At 42.3% G+C, this 18441-nt stretch overlaps 1 long non-coding RNA gene across 1 annotated transcript; it reads right to left on the bottom strand.

Moving 5' to 3' along the window:
- Positions 1-3395: 3395 nt before the first annotated feature.
- On the bottom strand, positions 3396-15853 carry LOC115086066. The gene is made up of 4 exons (XR_003855050.1): positions 15696-15853; positions 6489-6799; positions 6114-6226; positions 3396-3972 (listed from the first exon to the last, which is right to left on the bottom strand). It is a non-coding gene; the product is annotated as an uncharacterized LOC115086066 (long non-coding RNA).
- Between the last annotated feature and the right edge of the window lie 2588 nt (positions 15854-18441).

Here is an 18441-nt window from a genome sequence, read left to right as displayed (position 1 = left end):
GGCCTCGGGGAAAGATTTCCATTCCAGGCATCAGCTGTTCTAAAAAAAAAAATGGCGCCGATGCCCCTTTGCCCTTACCATGTGACAGGGTATCCGTGCCATTGGCCGGCCCCTGTCACATGGTAGGAGCACTGGATGGCCGGCGCCATTATGGCGCCGGCCATCCAGTGCTCCTGGATGTGGAGGTGGTTCTACTTCACAAGAGTGGAGGCAGAATGAAGGCTGGAAACTACAGGCCAGTTAGCCTACCTCGGTGACTAGAGAATTGGATCAAGGAAGAGTATGCGATGTGATTTAGTTGGATTCAGCAAAGCTTTTGATACAGTCCCACATAGGAGGCTCGTGAATAAATTAAGAAACTTAGTACTCAGCACCAAGGTGGTGGAGTGGATTACAAACTGGTTGACTGATAGGAGACAGAGTTTAATGAAACCTACTCTAAAGAGAGTATGTTTTAAATGGCATGCCACAGGAATCAATTTTGGGATCAGTTCTGTTCAATATGTTTGTGGGTAACATTGTGAAGGGATAGAAGGTAAAGATTGTCTATTTGTGGATGATACTATGATCTGCAACATAGTGGACATGCTTGAAGGAATAGAGAAAATGAAGTGATTTAAGAAAGCTTGACGAGTGGTCAAAGATTTGGCAGGTGGGATTCAATGCCAAGAAGTGCAGAGTCGTGCATCTGAGATGCGGTAATCCAAAAGAGCTGTAGTGATGGGAGGGGTGAAAACTAATGTGCATGTACTAGAAGAGGGATCATGGAATGATGGTGTCTGGTGATCTGAAGGCGGTGAAGCAATGTGATAATGAGATAGCTAAAGCCATAAGAATGCTGGACTGCACAGAGAGAGGAATAACCAGTATGAAAAGGAGGTGATAATGCTCTTGTACAGGTCCTTGGTGAGGCCTCACCTAGAGTACTGTGTTCAGTTCTGGAGACCGTATCTCAAAACGTATAGAGAAAGGATGGAGGTGGTCCAAAGAAGGTCAACAAAAATGTTGTGAGGTCTGTAATGGAAGACTTATGAGGAGAGGCTGAAGAATCTAACTATGTATACCCTGGAAGAGAGGAGGTACAGGGGAGATATGATACAGATCTTCAGATACATGAAAGATTTTAATGATGTACAATCTTCAAAACATTTCCATTGGAAAGCAAACAGTAGATCTAAGGATCATGAAATTAAATTCCAGGGGAGACAACTCAGAACCAACAGCAAGAAATATTTCTTCATGGAGAACGTGGTGGATGCCTGGAATGACCTTCCAGAAGAGGTGGTGAAGATGAATACAGTAAATCAACTTGTAAAGGCATGAGATAAACACTATGGATCCTTAAAGGCTAGAGATGGAAATGAAGGAAAGGATACATGGGGGTAACCTGGATGGAGCGGCATCTACTTCCACTAACAGAAGTTATTCGTTTTCATGATTTTGATGCAACTGCAACATCACTCTCCACTTCAATAGCGGGGGAGGGGGAGGGGAATAGGATTCAGCAAACAGCCAATGTTGGGCCCTGACCTTAACGGTCCAGGGTACTGATATGCAGACTTTAGGGGAAAAGTGTAAGACTGCTTCTATAGCCAAGTCCAAAAGCAAAGAGTGTTCAAACAGCATTGTCTGAATTATGAAGAAGGCTGCTACTGTTAGCAGTAATTATGTTATAGGTTTGACAGCACTTGTTTTTTGATTGTTAATATTACTACTCTTAACATAAGGTTTGGGGGGTAACCTGTACGGAGCAGCAGTTATTACCCTTAACAGAAACATGGGAGTAACTTGCATGGAGCAATAGTTACTACCATAAGAAGCTTCCTGGGCAGAATGGATAACCATTTAACCTTTTTCTGTCATCGTTACTATGTTACCTTGTGTGTTTTTTGCTGTTCTGTGGATTCTACCTTCCTTGTGTAACAAACAGTTTCTTCATATTTGATGCTGCTTCTGCTTTTCTTTCTCTTTATTTTTTTGACAACTGTTCTATAATGTTATTTGTGAACTGGGCTGTTACCATGCAACTGCTTTTCTAAAGGTCATGATTCCTGCAGCCCAGGTTTGGCATCAGGCCCTGGGGTATCCATTGGATTGCAGTTGAGATTCTTTATAGATGTGGAATTGCGCGTGCTGTCAAGCTTCTCTCTTGGCTGGGGCTCTGTTTGCTTTATGACGGAACAATGTAGAGCACAGGTGCTAGTTTGTCTTTTACATATCTTTCAGCTGCTGCCCACCTTGTGGCTTCTTGCAGCTGGAGAAGCCACATTAACAGAGCAGGAGGGAGGCCACCAAACTGCAAAGAAATGCCACCAGAGAGCCCACTCCTCCTCCCACCTCCTAAAAAGGTGCCCTCTATAATAAAAGAAGAAGTAAATTCCATGTAGAACACCAGATGGAAAAAGAGAACGACATTTTGCTAAGACGCGAGCTGTTCAATGTAGAATAAGGTTTCAACTGCTTACAAATACCATCATTAGGGAAAAAAAAAAATCAAAAAGCATCTTGTCTTCCTTCCAGCTTATTTTGTTCATCAGCAATTTAGAATGTATCGAATAAGCATGCTTTGAAAATATCAATGGGTCCAAATTTCAAGCAGGTCACTTCATCCTCCATTACATCAAGTACAAACTTAGGAGGTAATTTTCAAAGGAGTTATGCATGTAAAATTAGCATATTCCCATGCAGATAGCTTGTATCCATGCGCATGCTATTTTATAGGCATCAAAACTCTGCAAGTATGTTTGGTTTTACATGCACATTTACCTGCACAAAAAAAAGGGGCGGACTGAGGCATTCTGGGGCAGAAACAAGAGGTACGTGCTGAAGCTGATATTTTTATTAGAGGATTTATGCAAATACATTAGGCAACTTATTCATGCAGTTTTATACCTGCTAATTATCTAGTACACTCGATATCAGAATTGTCGGATGGGAAGTCTGAGGGAACTGGGAGGAATTCAGGATGAAGTACTAGGAGAGTGTCAATTAACTGGAGATGGACTTGGAGAACTGGTGGAGGTATCAGCAAACTTGCGATTTGAAGTACACACGCATCTTTTAAAATATACCTACAGCATCTAAATCAGGGTTTTACGTGATTAATTTACATACTTTTTTCATGCAAAATATACGCACATCTGTTTGTAAAATAGGTAGAAAAAGTATGCATTTTCTTTTACTTATTTACATTTTTTTGTTACAATTGTTTATTGAAGAAATCAACCGTACAGATAAAACAATATGCAGCATGTGGTGACACTTAAACACGCCACACAAGGTATGAAACAATAAAAGCATTTTAAAGGATATTACATCACTGCCATCAAATAAGCATATTTGCCTCCCTCCCTTCCCTAACCTCCCCCTCCGCCCCCAGTTCCACCCACCAACCATCCTAACAGAGAGGAGGCTATAAAATAATGAAAAACAAAGCATGTCAATAAAATTATCAAATTAGACCAACCCCCAATCCTCAATATATCACAACTATAACACCATAAAATATTTTGCGCAGCAGTTCGGACACTAACAGATAATATCTGCAATAATGCATTGCTGAAACATACGCACATGTGATGGGGGATGAACATATGAGGGGTTTTTAAAATCTTTGCTGACCAGATACATGCAAGTTTTAAAATACTATTGCAGATACCCACCCAGCCCTATATGCGTGTATATAGGGCCATGTAGAGTTCCATGAAAGTTTCCCTCATACAGGTCAATTTTAAAAGTCATACGTGTGTTGAAGCTGGGAGATATGCGAGTGACTCAGCCCGCTGTGCGCCGCACGTTTTTTTATGCGCAAATCTCCTGGTATGCACGCAAAATTGTTTTCCACAAAGAGGGGCGGGGGCGTGGTCTAGGCGGGGCATGGGCAGGCCAGGTTTGTACCATGAAGTCTGCGCACAAGCGCATGTTGGGATCTCCTACTGCGTAACTTTACTTTTGCTATGGATGGCGTGTAAGCTGTGAAAATAAACAAAAAAATAGGGTAGTCAGCGGGGTTTTGTCAGGGCTAACAGAATAAAAGGGATGCGAATTAGCTGGGGGTGGGGGGGGTAGGAAGTCCTCTCCTTTACTGGGGTGAACTGGGAACGAACTGGGAAAAAGAGGTAATTGCATCGGCACGTGTGCCTAGCAAAATCCCCTTCACTTACCCGAGCTGGCACTTGCATGCACATGCGCACGTCAATATGAAATCGTGCACACATGCACATGCGAATAGCTGATTTAAAAATGTGCGCACGTAGGCGCGTTTCTTTGAAAATTGCCGCATCCACGTGAGCAAGCCGGCAAACGAGCGTATACGTGCACCTGCGGATGGATCTTAAAATTTACCTCATAGGTTGTAAGTTCTCTGGGGATAGGGAAAAACCTATTGTACCCGATGGTAACTTGGCTTGCATTAACTGTAACTAAATGATATCAATAGGATCATCTAATTATTTTGAAATTAAAATGGTCAGTTATGTAGCACAGGAATGTTTTGTGGTTAGTCATACATATTTTATTCCATTTTAAATATTCTCCTATTCAATTCTTCATGCATGTCTTTTTCAGTTATAATGTAAACCGAGCTGATATGCAATTCTGCATGAAGCCCGGTATATAAAAATGTTAAATAAATAAATCAAATAAATAAATTTTAGGTTAAAATTTAAGTGGTCCATTTTCAGCACCACTTTGCTGGTTTTGTTCCAAGTTAGCCAGCTAAGTGGAGCTGTCTGAATATTTGGCTATGCACAGCAGTCGCCACTTAACCAGTTAACTGTTCATGTGTTGAAACGGTTAACCAGACAAGTGAAGGTTGGGACAGGGAATTCCAGGACAGAGATACTTATCTGGCTTAGTTAGTCAGATAAGTCTAAGACATATATTTGGCTGTCTTATAATTAGCCGGATAAACTTATCCAACTAACTATAAGATAGCAGAGTATATTCAGCAGCTTGGGTGCGCTGTTGAATATCTCAGGCAAGGTAGCCGGATAAAGGGGGTCATTTTCCAAGGAGTTACCGCAGGAGATAATTCCGCAAATCGCGCTGCCGTTAACGCGATTTGCGAATGCAAATTTTTAATTTTGTATTCAGGGGGCGGAGTTGGGGCGGAGCATATGTTAAGTAGGAAAGAGTTATCGTGGGCCGCGAAACAGCCGCAGTGTTAGCGCTTTTCGCGATTCGCGAATACATTTGCGCAAATCGTGAAAACATCGCGGCACGCGAAGTTTCCCCGCTGCACGAAAAAAGCCTCATTTGCATGGGAAACGCCCCTTAATGCGTTACTAATGCGATATTGGTAAATGAGGCCCAAAGTTTGCTAACTTTTTCAGCCAGATAGCAGCTAAACATTGGCCTGAAAGAGATTAAGTTTGCCAGTTTCCAAAGGTGGGAGATATTTGGGGGTTTGGAGAGGATTTTTTATGCTGAAAAAATAGCTTTTGGCTTGATTTTCCCACTAGCGTCAATATAGGCTGCATATATGCCTCCAGCTCCTCACTGGCAGTTCTGTATTTTTTCAGTAAAATTCCCAGCAGAAACTTGTGTGCTGTGCAGCTGTCTCTCCAGGGAACATATTTAATCCTGATCAGGGATTGCTGATGGCAGCTGCTCTACTTTATTTGAGTCCAATTTACTTCCCCCCCCCCCCCCCTTCCTCTCTCCTTAGCCTTTTCCCCATATTTCCATAGCTACACCATGTTAGTTTATTCCCTTCCTCCTGCCAAACATAGCTACACAGAAAAAAAAAACAAAAAACCCCCAGAGGTACTTTAAGGATCGGGAAAAATTATCCCTCCAAAGAAAGTTACAAGGACTCCAAAACTGGCTGAGCGGCAGAAGCTGCAAAATGTATTGGAGAAGCCTATGAAAGAGTTTCTGCCTCTCTGAACCTCTGGCCGTCATTCTGATCAGTCATACGCAGGAGTTACATGCATTGTAAACTGAACCACAAGCATGCACATACAGAAAAGGAAGGGATTCCGTTCATTTTTCAGAGGGCTATTTCCATTGGCACCCAGCAAGGTTCAACATGTGAAGGGCAAACTAAAAATCCCACTTTAAACCTTTTGTGTACAATTTACCTCAGCTGTAGGCAAGATTGAAGAACATACCAAGAATTTCTTTAAGCTCGGGCAGGTATTTTTCATTTCATGCCCTTCCTCCACAGTGGCATCAGCATTTGGAAACATGCTCACTGATCTTCTTCTACCTCCATTACAATGAGCTGGCAGATGGATATCCAGAATGAAATGAGAGGGAAAAAAAGATTAAAATGGGTGGGATATACTGCACGGCTAAGAGGAGGAATTGACCTCGCAAGTAATTTAAACCCCCAAGCCCTGATTTAGATGTGCACAACTGCTTAGGGTGCCAGATTTTGAAGGCAACAAAGGGCCAGTCAGGTTCTAGCTTACAGTGATAAGAGCAGGCGGTAAAGCGGTTGGAACAGGGACCTAGCAGTGTCCCAAGGTTCTTTAACCACCAACCTCTTCTGTGGATCTCTGTGTGCCCCTCACTGTGCATGGTGGCAGCGTCATCTTTGGCTAAATTTCTGGCAGCACATGCGGCCTGTGAGCCAATAGCTTTGCCTCCTTTTCTGTGGTATGTGTTAGTCTTGTGCCCGTGCAGTGGCAGTGCGTGGTCCATTCTGTTCCTGGGTGATTCTAGACTCTCTCCATGTCAAGTTCTCTCTTCCTTTCCTTAGGTTACTTTGCAGATGTCCAGCGCGGTGCGACATAGGCCCATGCAAGTGGAGCTGAAGAAGGTATTGGTGGAGCTGCTGACTAGGATCCTGTGTCTGGCCACAAAGGAGCAAGTTAGTTAGTTAGTTAACTTTAATTATTAATCTGTTAATTTGCAAAGTTTTTAACATCCCCCTCATTCCTAACCTGAGTACTACACCTCTACGAACAATCAATACAGGTTGTTCCGTTTTGTCTAGTCACTAATAATTGCGAATGATATTGTTGTAATGATATTGCTGACATGTTATTGCTGTTATGATATTGCTGTAATCAATAATTTGTGATATGTGGTATATAATTTGTGAATGTCAATGCTGTAAAACATGGTGATCTATTGATTTTCATATGCAACAACAGTATATAAAACCTCTGAATAAAAATACATATTTAATACAAGGATGCTAGACACAGAATTTGGCATTCATTTATCAGAGCTTTGTCCATTTATTTATTTATTTGAAAACATTGATAAGCCTCAGGTTCTAAATTCTTGCTTCCTGAGAGGTACATAATAATATCCATAATTTTAAACACATCAAATCACAGCATACTACGTCAGCATTACACAATATTTACAATCATTGCCAGTACATGAGTAAAACAGCAAAACAGCATAAAGCTAAGATATGAAAAACTGCAGCTAAGGCTCTTCATTCAACTGGACCCAAATGCCTGAAGGGAAAAAAAGGCTTTTACTTTCTTCTTAAATATTAGGTAGTCCTTCTATGAGCACTGTTCTAGAGAGAGCATATTCCAAAGAATGGGGTCACCGATGGAAAAACCTCAAGTTTGTGTGTAACTCCTGTAGGGAAAGCCCAAATAAAAGATCCAAAAGTACATAATGTAAGTTCTGACCTTATCTGCAAAACTCTCAAGATATTTAATCAATCTGACGCTCCAGTGCTCCCTGTGGAGGGAACTTAACTTCAAAGCCCTTTTGTGTTCAACAATGACAATGCCCCTTAAGTTCTTTGTAAACAGCATTGATCATTTCCAACAGTCCTATAGCAGCAATAATCACACTGGAAGCCAGGTGGTTTCCTTCTTAACTTTACTGATAGTTGATGGATGAAAAGCTCTTTACAACTCTTCGATGTTACATCCAATTGATGTACAGGTTGAAATGAATTCATTTGTGACCTTACTATTCAGAAAAGGGTTAAGAATTTGTAATAACCAATTCTTTAATAACTTAGTCCCTTCATCTTTCCCATTAATCAGATTTTAAAAAAGTATAAACCTTCTCCCAATTTTCCCAGATTTATAGTAGAGTCTTTCCAGTATGTAATGGTCACATTGGTAGTCCCAATTACTTAATAGACAGGGCCGGAGGAACCACTAGGCGAGCTAGGCCTGTGCCTAGGGCACCGCGATTTAGGAGGCGCCACGGCAGGCGGCAAAATTTTCAAAGGGCAAAAAGTGCCCTTTCAAAATTCTGCCAACCCCCGCCTTACCATGCCACCCTCCCAACGCCCCCCTTGTGTCCGGTGGAGGGCCCGGGAGCAATCTGCCTCTCCCGGGGCCTCAGCTGCCACTAGCCAAAATTTCGCCGGTGGCCTTTAGCCCCTACCATGTGACAGGGGCAGCCGAGGCCCCGGGGGCAGCAGATCGCTCCCGGGCCCCCACCTGGACCACAAGGTATTTTGTAAGTTTTCTTTTTTTTTTTTTTGGGGGGGGGGAGAAGGAGTCGAGGCTGCGGCTGGGGGCGGCGCAAGGCTGAAGGTGCCTAGTAGGGATGTGCAGACCAAAAGTTTAAGTTCATAAGTCCATAAGTCGAAAGGGGGGGTCAATTTCGGTCAATATGGACATATGTACAATTCCATAAGTTGAGTCTATGTCCATACGTGCACCGATTCCCTAAATAAAAATTTAAACCCCTCACCCTCCTTAATCCCCCCCCCAAGACTTACCAAAACTCCCCAAGCTGGCCAAAAGTTCCGTGAGGGTCCGGGAGCGGACGCGCGGGGAATCACGTGATGTCCGCGTCACTCCGACGTGACGCCGACGTCACGTGGTCCACCGCGGTTCCGCTCCCGGACCCCTCGTTGGACCCAAACGGCACTTTTGGCCAGCTTGGGGGGGCCTCCTGACCCCCCCAAGCTGGCCAAAAATTCTGTGAGGGTCCGGGAGCGGACGCGCGGGGAATCACGTGACGTCGCGTCACTCCGACGTGACGCCGACGTCACGTGGTCCACCGCGCGTCCGCTCCCGGACCCAAACGGCACTTTTGGCCAGCTTGGGGGGTCAGGAGGGCCCCTCAAGCTGGCCAAAAGTGCCGTTTGGGTCCAACGAGGGGTCCGGGAACGGAACCGCGGTGGACCACGTGACGTCGGCATCACGTCGGAGTGACGCGACGTCACGTGATTCCCTGCGCGTCCGCTCCCGGACCCTCACGGAACTTTTGGCCAGCTTGGGGAGTTTTGGTAAGTCTTGGGGGGGGGGATTAAGGAGGGTGAGGGGTTTAAATTTTTATTTAGGATCAACAATCGCGATTTCCAACGTATTCAACATAGCTATGTTGAATAAGTTGGAAATCCGATCGTTTTCGCCTCATCACTTTTTTAAGTTAAAAAAAAAAATTACGTTGCGTTTTACATTTAAGTTCAAAACGAATGCACACCCCTAGTGCCTAGGGCGCCCAATCCCCTTGCACCGGCCCTGTTAATAGAATGACAAGTTCCAGTTCCCAAACCTGTCTTGTAGTCTTCACTATTTTCATAGATCTACTTCTTGTAGTGCAAATTTGGCACTCTCCTTGCAAGTGTACCCGGGTCTGTAGAAAAATATACTTCAATGTTACTTTCTTAGCTCCTGTCTTGTAATAGATGAAATCCATTCCTTTGCAATGACAGAAATTCTCCCTCAGGTCCTTTCCAGGTGAAAGACACTAAAAATTCAGATTCCCTCGGCAGTAGTGTTCTCAGTCAATAAAGACACAGACAGAAATATGTTACTCAACAAGGATAACAGAATGAGAGAAAGGAAGGGTAGAATAACTTCTTTCTCCAGTAACAAAACGATCTCTAAAATCTTGGCCCCAAAAAGTAGGGTTGCAGCACTCTGTTTCTACTTCTTTACTGAGGTCTCTGTGAGAATTCTTTTCCCAGAAAAGTAATCAAAAGTTGGGACTGCACCAACAGAGCTATCCCACAGCAGGTCAACTCAAGAAAAATTGAACTAAGAATCCACACTCTAAGATGGTACAGGGGTTTATAAAGGATCAAGTACATACCAACTACTTCTCCCACATGGGGGAATCCAAACCCCATCTTCTACTGACTAGTCTCTCTGAACCGCCCAGGATTTTTAGTTCATTCCTTTTGGTAAGGAAAACTATGGTTCCATACATTTGTAACGGTAAACTGAGCATCAACTGGCATCTATCATTTTGAATAAGTATGTGGAAAAGCACCCGGGGCCCCCCTTCCTTTCCCCCATCCCCCTGATCCTGCTGGTTGGATCTCTGGATGGGGGAGGCAGGTGTCTCCCTCTTTAGGGTAGTGGGAGAGAGAAAAAAAACAGTGGGTGCTTCTGAAATTTGGAGCCTATGGGCACCAACATTTAAAGCCAGACCTAGTTACATGCTTTTGTTAAGATACACAGCACTTCTCTAGACTTATATGGAATGCAAATATTTCTATTTACTGCTCAGAGCTAAGACTAAAATATCTTTCATGGATTTTGAACCCAACTGCATCTTTTGGAGTTGGGTTCAACTTATATTCAGTTCAACTTAGCCAGATAAGTAGCAACAGCTGAATATCCTGCTGCAATCAGTGTTCGCCACTTAGCCAGCTAAGTACTTAAATAATTAACCAGATAAGTGGATGGCGAGATGTGGGTGGATTCATAAGGAGCTACTTTTTCAGTTAATTTATCTGGATAAGTGCTGATATTTGGACTTCTCATTAGGTTAACGAGATAAGTTAGATCTGCTTCTTATTCTCTTCTTATGCTCAATAGCAGGCCTAAAGTTAGCCAGATAAGACTTATCCAGCTAACTAGTGACTTGTATTGGGATATTTAGAACATATCCAGATATGTTTAAATATTGACTCCCATTGGTGCTTAGCAAATGATTAATTTGTCACTGAGTTCTATGAATTTTTCAAAAGGTACTTTGCTGCCATTAAGGTAAACCAACTAACCTCAAAACTTTTGAACAAGGTATAAAACCAATTTATTAATTCTCCTAAATCAATTATACATATTTCTTTTTAGCAGATAGCATCTTGATAATTCAAGCTCTTTCTTGACTTTTCTTGGTCAAAGCTTTAAAACTGCAAGAACATAAGAACATAAGAACATGCCATACTGGGTCAGACCAAGGGTCCATCCAGCCCAGCATCCTGTTTCCAACAGTGGCCAATCCAGGCCATAAGAACCTAGCAAGGAGTTAATAGATAAAATAGGAAGGTTAAATGATATGTAGATCAGGTTCATAGACCCAGTTGTCCAGATAATTACTTTAGCCCTTAACTACCATTTCAAATTCATCGCTAATAAGCAGTGCATTCCCTTCAGTTTGTGTTTAATTAATTTCAATTTCCAAAAGCAATAGCAAATTAGCTATATATCTAGAACGCTCCCTTCTCTACAAATTGCAGCTAGACATTTAGAAAAATGAACATAATATATGAATAGATCATAAAGGGGTATCTATATTTTATCATATTCATATATATTCCCAGCTCTTTTCCTTTCAATTCAATGCCTATTGGGTATAGAACCTGCCTGAATTCTAAACCAAAGTACAAGAACTTAGTGAAAAACTGGGGAAGGTTAGAAAACAGTAAGTCAAAGAGTTGGCCCTGAATTTAATTTGCTTTTGTTGTGGTTAAAAATACTATCTTCACAATGTTGCTTACTAAAAAGTAATCATTTTAATATTAGGTTCCATCAACACATATCTGTTACCCAGACCTTGTTAAAAAAAAACAAAACTTGAAGGAAAATTGTAAAGAAGATAAATTTAACCACATTTGTCTCCAGTTCCTTAGGGAAAGATTAACTTTAAGGATGCGTAGGCCATACATTTTTGGTTCAGTTCATTTTGTTTTGTTGGGGATGATTGATGGGGAGGTTCCAGATTAATTTTCCATTGTGGTGAAGTTGTATTTTAAATGTATTCTTTTTTATTTGCAGGAAGTAAGAACATAAGAAATTGCCATGCTGGGTCAGACCAAGGGTCCATCAAGCCCAGCATCCTGTTTCCAACAGAGGCCAAACCAGGCCACAAGAACCTGGCAAGTACCCAAGCACCAAGAAGATCCCATGAGACTGATGCCAGTAATAGCAGAGGCCATTCCCTATGCAGAGGCCATTCCCTAAGAACTTATCCAAACCTTTTTTAAACCCAGCTGTACTAACTGCACTAACCACATCCTCTGGCAACAAATTCCAGAGCTTAATTGTGCGTTGAGTGAGAAAGAATTTTCTCCGATTAAATGTGCTACTTGCTAACTTCATGGAGTGCCCCCTAGTCCTTCTATTATCTGAAAGTGTAAATAACTGATTCACATCTACTTGTTCAAGACCTCTCATGATTTTAAAGACCTCTGTCATATCCCCCCTCAGCCGTCTCTTCTCCAAGTTGAACAGCCCTAACCTCTTCAGCCTTTCCTCATAGGGAAGCTGTTCCATCCCCTTTATCATTTTGGTTGCCCTTCTCTATCGCAAATATATCTTTTTTTAGATGCGGTGACCAGAATTGTACACAGTATTCAAAGTGTGATCTCACCATGGAGCGATACAGAAGCATTATGGCATTTTCCGTTTTATTAACCATTCCTTTTCTATAATTCCTAATATTCTGTTTGCTTTTTTGACTGCCTCAGCACACTGAGCCGATGATTTCAAACTATTATCCACTATGATGCCTAGATCTTTTTCCTGGGTGGTAGCTCCTAATATGGAACCTAACATCGTAATGAGCACTATATCCTGAAATGAAATTCTGAAATTGTTTGGAATTTTCGGCATCACTAGGGATTCACTTTGCTTGAAAAAAAAAAGCAAAAAAGGACTTTTTTAGTTTGGATTTCTTATTAGTTTCAAAGGAATGCACATCCTAATTATCTTACAAATCATTTTGAGGATCTTATTGTAAAATGGTCTAGAAAGAAGTAATAGATAACACTTTTGCAGATAAGAGGGACATATAATACTCTTTTCATCCTCAAAGCACTGGAACTTGGTTCTTGATTATTTTTGCTAATCAGGAACTCTACAATGAGAGTCTGCAATATCAAGAGTTCATGAGAAGAGCTCTTTTGGCTGCTATATACTCTACATATCATTTCTCTCTATTTCTATCAGCCCTCTTTCGCATGTTCAGCTATAACACAGTCTTTTTTAAAACTTTTTCACAAATGAGTTTAATTTGAAACACATTATATTTGAGTTTCAAATGTATTTGAGTAAGAAAATTTGAAGTGCAAATGGAAAAGACTTCATATTTTAGAAAAAAGTAAATGTAGCTGAATGTGATGGGTCATATTGAATAAGAGTGGTGAGAGTAAAATGGAGTGCAGAGATGCTTCTGCTGTTATTGATGATAATATATTAAATGCTGCTTGGACCAATATGATGTCTGACTACCAGCTCATGATCATAACTCTGTTCTGCTGGAGAGACTGTTTTTCCTTAAACCTGAAATAGTCAAATGCAAGGGTCTTCCCTACAGATCCAGAGCCCCCTCTTACCTCTGGTCCTATAGACTACTCCATTAGGTGTGCAGGGATTGTTCAGATGGAATCTGTGGCATGAGCTTTGGAGAAAGCTTCTGGAGAAAGTTTGCCAGTGCTCCCTTTGATCTAAGTGTTTTGTTGAGTGGGAAATGCGGATATCTCAGGGACTTTTGACTGCAGGAGTTGCAACCACAGGCATGGCACAGTCTGATGACATTGACATTGAAGTGCTGGCAGGGATGAAGGAGTCCAGAGAAGTGGTGGTGTTCCATAGAGAGGCAGCATTACACCCCTTAGTGCCAGAGGATCAGGGTGGAGAGTTATTGAGGAGTGGATCAGTGTGCCTGAAGGGTGGGTGTCAACAAAAATAAGCATAGGTGTCAGAAGGGGGGGGGAGGGGGGCTCAGGGGTCATGGCCAGGGGTCATGGCCACCTGAAATGACTTCTCCCTTCTTCTAAATTTCCATCTGTCTCTCTGCTTACTGAGCATATCATGAAGCTGAAAAGTGCAAGAGAGTGAGACCTCCTCTGGCTACAGTGCTGCAGAAGAGTATGTAAAATGAGACCTCTTCTGGCTAGAATGCTGTAGGAGAGTACAAGAAGGTGAAACTTCCTCTAGCCAGAGTGCTGCAGGAAAGTGCAATAAAGTTAGACCTCCGGCTAGAGAACTGTGCTGCTGGTCCTGTGTCTACCCTCCTCCAAGCAGGCTCTGCTGGTTCAGCCTCTCTCCTCTCCCCTATCCAACCCTGTAGTGTGGCCATGGGGTGGGGATTCTTGCCCTGTGTGAACCGGTGTAAATATTAATGCGCACACACTGAGAGATACTGGCAAAAGAGTATAAGTGACTTTACTCCTTTACAAGGACTAATGATAGTAATATAACTCACAGCAAATAAATACTTCCCCAAAAATCATAGGCAATGTAATCAGTAACATGATAGCAAAGCATTCGGATTATGTTTTAGCCTAGCAATAAATGAGCATATGAGGTACCATATAAAAGAGCATATATACAAGACCACTTATGAGAATGATCTGAAACTATATATAATGTAGGTAGGCACTTCCTTGAGTGATGGCTCCCCTCTTTCACCCTCAGCAATGTTTACGAAGAAAGGTTTCAGTGGGGGAGCAGGCAGTGTGCCAGGAACTGTGGCACTTCTGAGCTTCTATACTATATACCCAAAATTATGAAACTAGTACTGGGCTAGCATCCAACCTATTGCTGGGGCCAATAGCCAATTCTAGGGCTTTCTGACTACACATATGGAGTTCAATTTTCTTTGTTTTTGGCCATACTGTCACCATCCCAACTAGGAAGTAGGGGGGAGGGTTATATATTAAAATGTCACATATGCATCCTCTAACTAAGGCAGCAAGATGCTTCCCCATTCTGAGCTGTCTGCACTTGTAGTTATTTCTTGTTTTGAGTAAGGCCGTATTTTCTTAATGTCTGTTCTTAATGTAAGGGAAATATTTCACTCTTAAGAAATACTTGAAGTAAAATCATTTAAAGTAAGATTTCAGAACAGAACAGTAGCTGTCTTTTAATATTAATATATTGTAAGACAGTATATTTCATGCAAATTACAGAAACCTTTTTCTGCCAATCTGGGCTTGTGTTCAACTATAAGCAAGTAGTTCCTCATTATGGACCCATGGCTTATTCCTGGCTGATGTCCAGTTCTGGGCATATGGCCAGAGATGGTCCACTTCCCTAATCTATAGTAGCAGATGTATCTACTGAGACAGTCATTTCCTCGCTATCACAAGACCTCCTGCTTGTAATGCCTTCATGTTTGCTCTAAGTTCTGAAATGGTAGCAGAGATGTGCTTTCTGTCAGGGCAAAATGCCTCATTGTCATCTCAAATGCAGTTTCATATGTATAACACTAACTATAATATGTCTAATATAATATTCCTTATGCAAGCAATATCTCATTCTTCACTTTCGAGTTACTTACTAAGAAAAACAATTAGCAATAATATTTCACTGTATATAAGCAAGCAGTATAAAACTATATATATATATATATATATATATATATATATATATATGTGTGGCCCTTGGCAGCGATCCATTTTATGTAGGGGCTACATGCGTACATTGAGATGTTTTCATGTCCTCTTTCCCTAATTCCTCACTCCAGTACAAACCCCCACCCTGGATAATCTGATATCATAGACGAGCTCTCTCTACTGGAAAACAAATGACAGTCAGCAAAAAGAAAAAAAGCAGGAGCTGCAAATGCATTATTACCTTATGACAGGCTGATAGTGGCAAAAGAACACAAGTCAAGATGAGGCCTATGTTTTATCATCAGTGCTCTTTTTTTTTTTGTTGCTGTGCTGCTGGGAGTCATTCTCAGTCCTGCTAGTCAGGCCTCTTTGTGAACTGGCTGGGCTGATCTCAGAGAAGGGCAGAGCAGTGAGCCATTAACCGAGTAAATGGAGACAGTGAGTGTCTGAAGAGGGAGGAGGAGCTATAAAGGTGGCTGCTGCAGGCTGCATAAGGGATGGAAATAAGAGCAAGAAGTTTACATTACGATGCTGTAATGCCCTTTAGTTAGCCAGTCCAGAGAAGGGGATATTAGCTAAGGAGGTGATTTTTAAAGAAGTTACACATGTACATGTAACCTGCAATCATAGAAATTTTAAAAGCGCATTTATGTGCATAAAGTGCACTTACACATGAATATCCTATGGACAATTCTATGGCATATATTATAACAATTTTAAAAAACCCACTTACAAAGGTAAAGTGCATTTACATGTGTAAAACCCAATTTAAGCATGTAAATGCTGCTTAAAATTAGGCCCAGGGATGGTAAGTTTAAACAGGCACACGGGCACAAATGTGCGTGAGTTCATCAGCCTGTGTCCAGGAAGGTGGTCATTTCATAACACGAGCGCATATATGCATGCATGTTATACAATAGACTGACCACACGCACATGTACTTACAATTTTAAGTGGACACGCACCTCTCCCGGGGTCAATGATATGACGTGGTTCGTCAGGCACATCCTGAGGTGAAAAGGATCGTGACAGGGCATCAGCCCGAGTGTTCTTCTCTCCTGGGCAGTATTTCAGGAGGAAATCAAATCTGTTAAAGAAGAGTGACCATCTTGCTTGACGGTGATTGAGTCGTTGAGCATGTCTAAGGTACTCCAAGTTCTTGTGATCAGTGTACACTTCTATCTGGTGTTGTACGCCTTCCAGCCAAGGACACCACTCCTCAAAGGCCAGCTTGATTGCGAGTAACTCTTTGTCTCCGATTCCGTAATTTCTTTCGGCAGGCGAGAATCGCCTTGAGAAGAAGGAGCAGGGATGGAGCACACTGGATTCGCTGTACTGGCTCAGAACTGCTCCTATGCCGACATCCGATGCATCAACCTCGACCATGAATGGGCAATGCGGGTCTGGATGATGGAGGCATGGCTTCTTTTGAAAAGCCTCTTTGAGAGTCAGAAAGGCTGATATGGCTTCAGGCGACCAGTTGGCAGGATTGGCTTCTTTTCTGGTCATAGCAGTGAGAGGAACTGTCAATAATGAGTAGTTCTTAATAAAGGAACGGTAGTAGTTCATGAAACCCAAGAAGCGGCGCAGTGCCTTCAGGTCTGTAGGTTGGGGCCAATCCCAGATGCTTTCTAATTTCTTAGGGTCCATCTAAAACCCGTTTTTAGAAACAATGTAGCCCAGGAAGGGTACAGACTTCTTGTGGAACTCGCACTTCTCTAGTTTTGCATATAAGTGGTATTCCCGCAGGCGTCTTAGAACCTTCTTGACGTCCTCTTGATGTGTTTGTAGATCTTGTGAGAAGATCAGAATATCGTCAATATATACTACTACACATTGATATAGTAAGTCCTGTAAGATGTCGTTCATCATATTTTGAAAGACTGCAGGTGCCTTACTTAATCCGAAGGGCATGACGAGGTATTCAAAGTGTCCATCGTGGGTGTTAAAAGCTGTCTTCCATTCGTCTCCTTCACGAATGTGCACCAAATTGTAAGCTCCTTTGAGATCCAGTTTAGAAAATATCTTGGCTCCCTAGAGTCTGTCAAATAGTTCAGAAATCAAAGGCAGGGGATACCGGTCCTTGATGGTAATTTCATTCAGATCCCTGTAGTTGATGCAGGGATGTAAGGCGCCATCCTTTTTCCCTACAAAAAAGAATCCTGCACCAGCCGGGGATTTGGAGGGTCTGATGAATCCTTTTTGAAGGTTCTCTTGTATATAGGCGGACATGACCTTAGTCTCAGTTGCAGAAAGAGGGTAAACTCTTCCCTTTGGAGGCTCCGTATTAGGTTTCAGGTTTATAGCACAGTCAAAAACTCTGTGCGGAGGAAGTACATCTGCTGCTTGTTTAGAGAAGACATCCTGGAAGGAGGCATATTGTGGAGGTAAGCCAGGTAACGATGGTGTAGTGGGCATGCATATTAGCAGCGAAACATCCGTGAGCCACCGACCATGACAGCCAGGTTCCCACTGGGATAATTCCAGCGTGGCCCAATCAAACTGTGGCATATGATCTTGTAGCCAAGGCAGTCCAAGTACCACTGGGTGCATGGCCTTTTCCAATATGAGGAAGGAAATGGATTCAGAGTGTAAAGCTCCGGTGCGCAGGCCAAAGGCCTGGGTAATCAATGAAACTTCTCCAGGAAGTGGTTCCCCATGGATTGAAGACAATAGCAATGGCTTAGCTAATGGTGTGGTAGGAATCCGTAGATGTTCTACTAAGCATTTTAAGATGAAATTTCCTCCCGCTCCGGAGTCTATGAGAGCGAGGGTCTGAAATTCCAGGCTTCCGCAGAGTAGTGAAACTGGTAAAAATAATGGAGGAGTTGGAGAGGTGAGGCCTAGGAGAAGTCCTCCTGCAGATCCTAGACCAGTCAGTTTCCCAAACAGATGGGACAGGTTTGGACGGCGTGGCCTGATTGGCCATACTACATGCATAACCCCATGCATTTGCGAAAGCGTCTTTCTTTAGAAGTTAAATGACT

The sequence above is a fragment of the Rhinatrema bivittatum genome, chromosome 2, assembly GCF_901001135.1.
Source record: "Rhinatrema bivittatum chromosome 2, aRhiBiv1.1, whole genome shotgun sequence".
Taxonomy (NCBI): domain Eukaryota; kingdom Metazoa; phylum Chordata; class Amphibia; order Gymnophiona; family Rhinatrematidae; genus Rhinatrema; species Rhinatrema bivittatum.
Note: the sequence above shows the minus strand (reverse complement) of the source record. Positions and strands in the feature narration are given on the sequence as shown.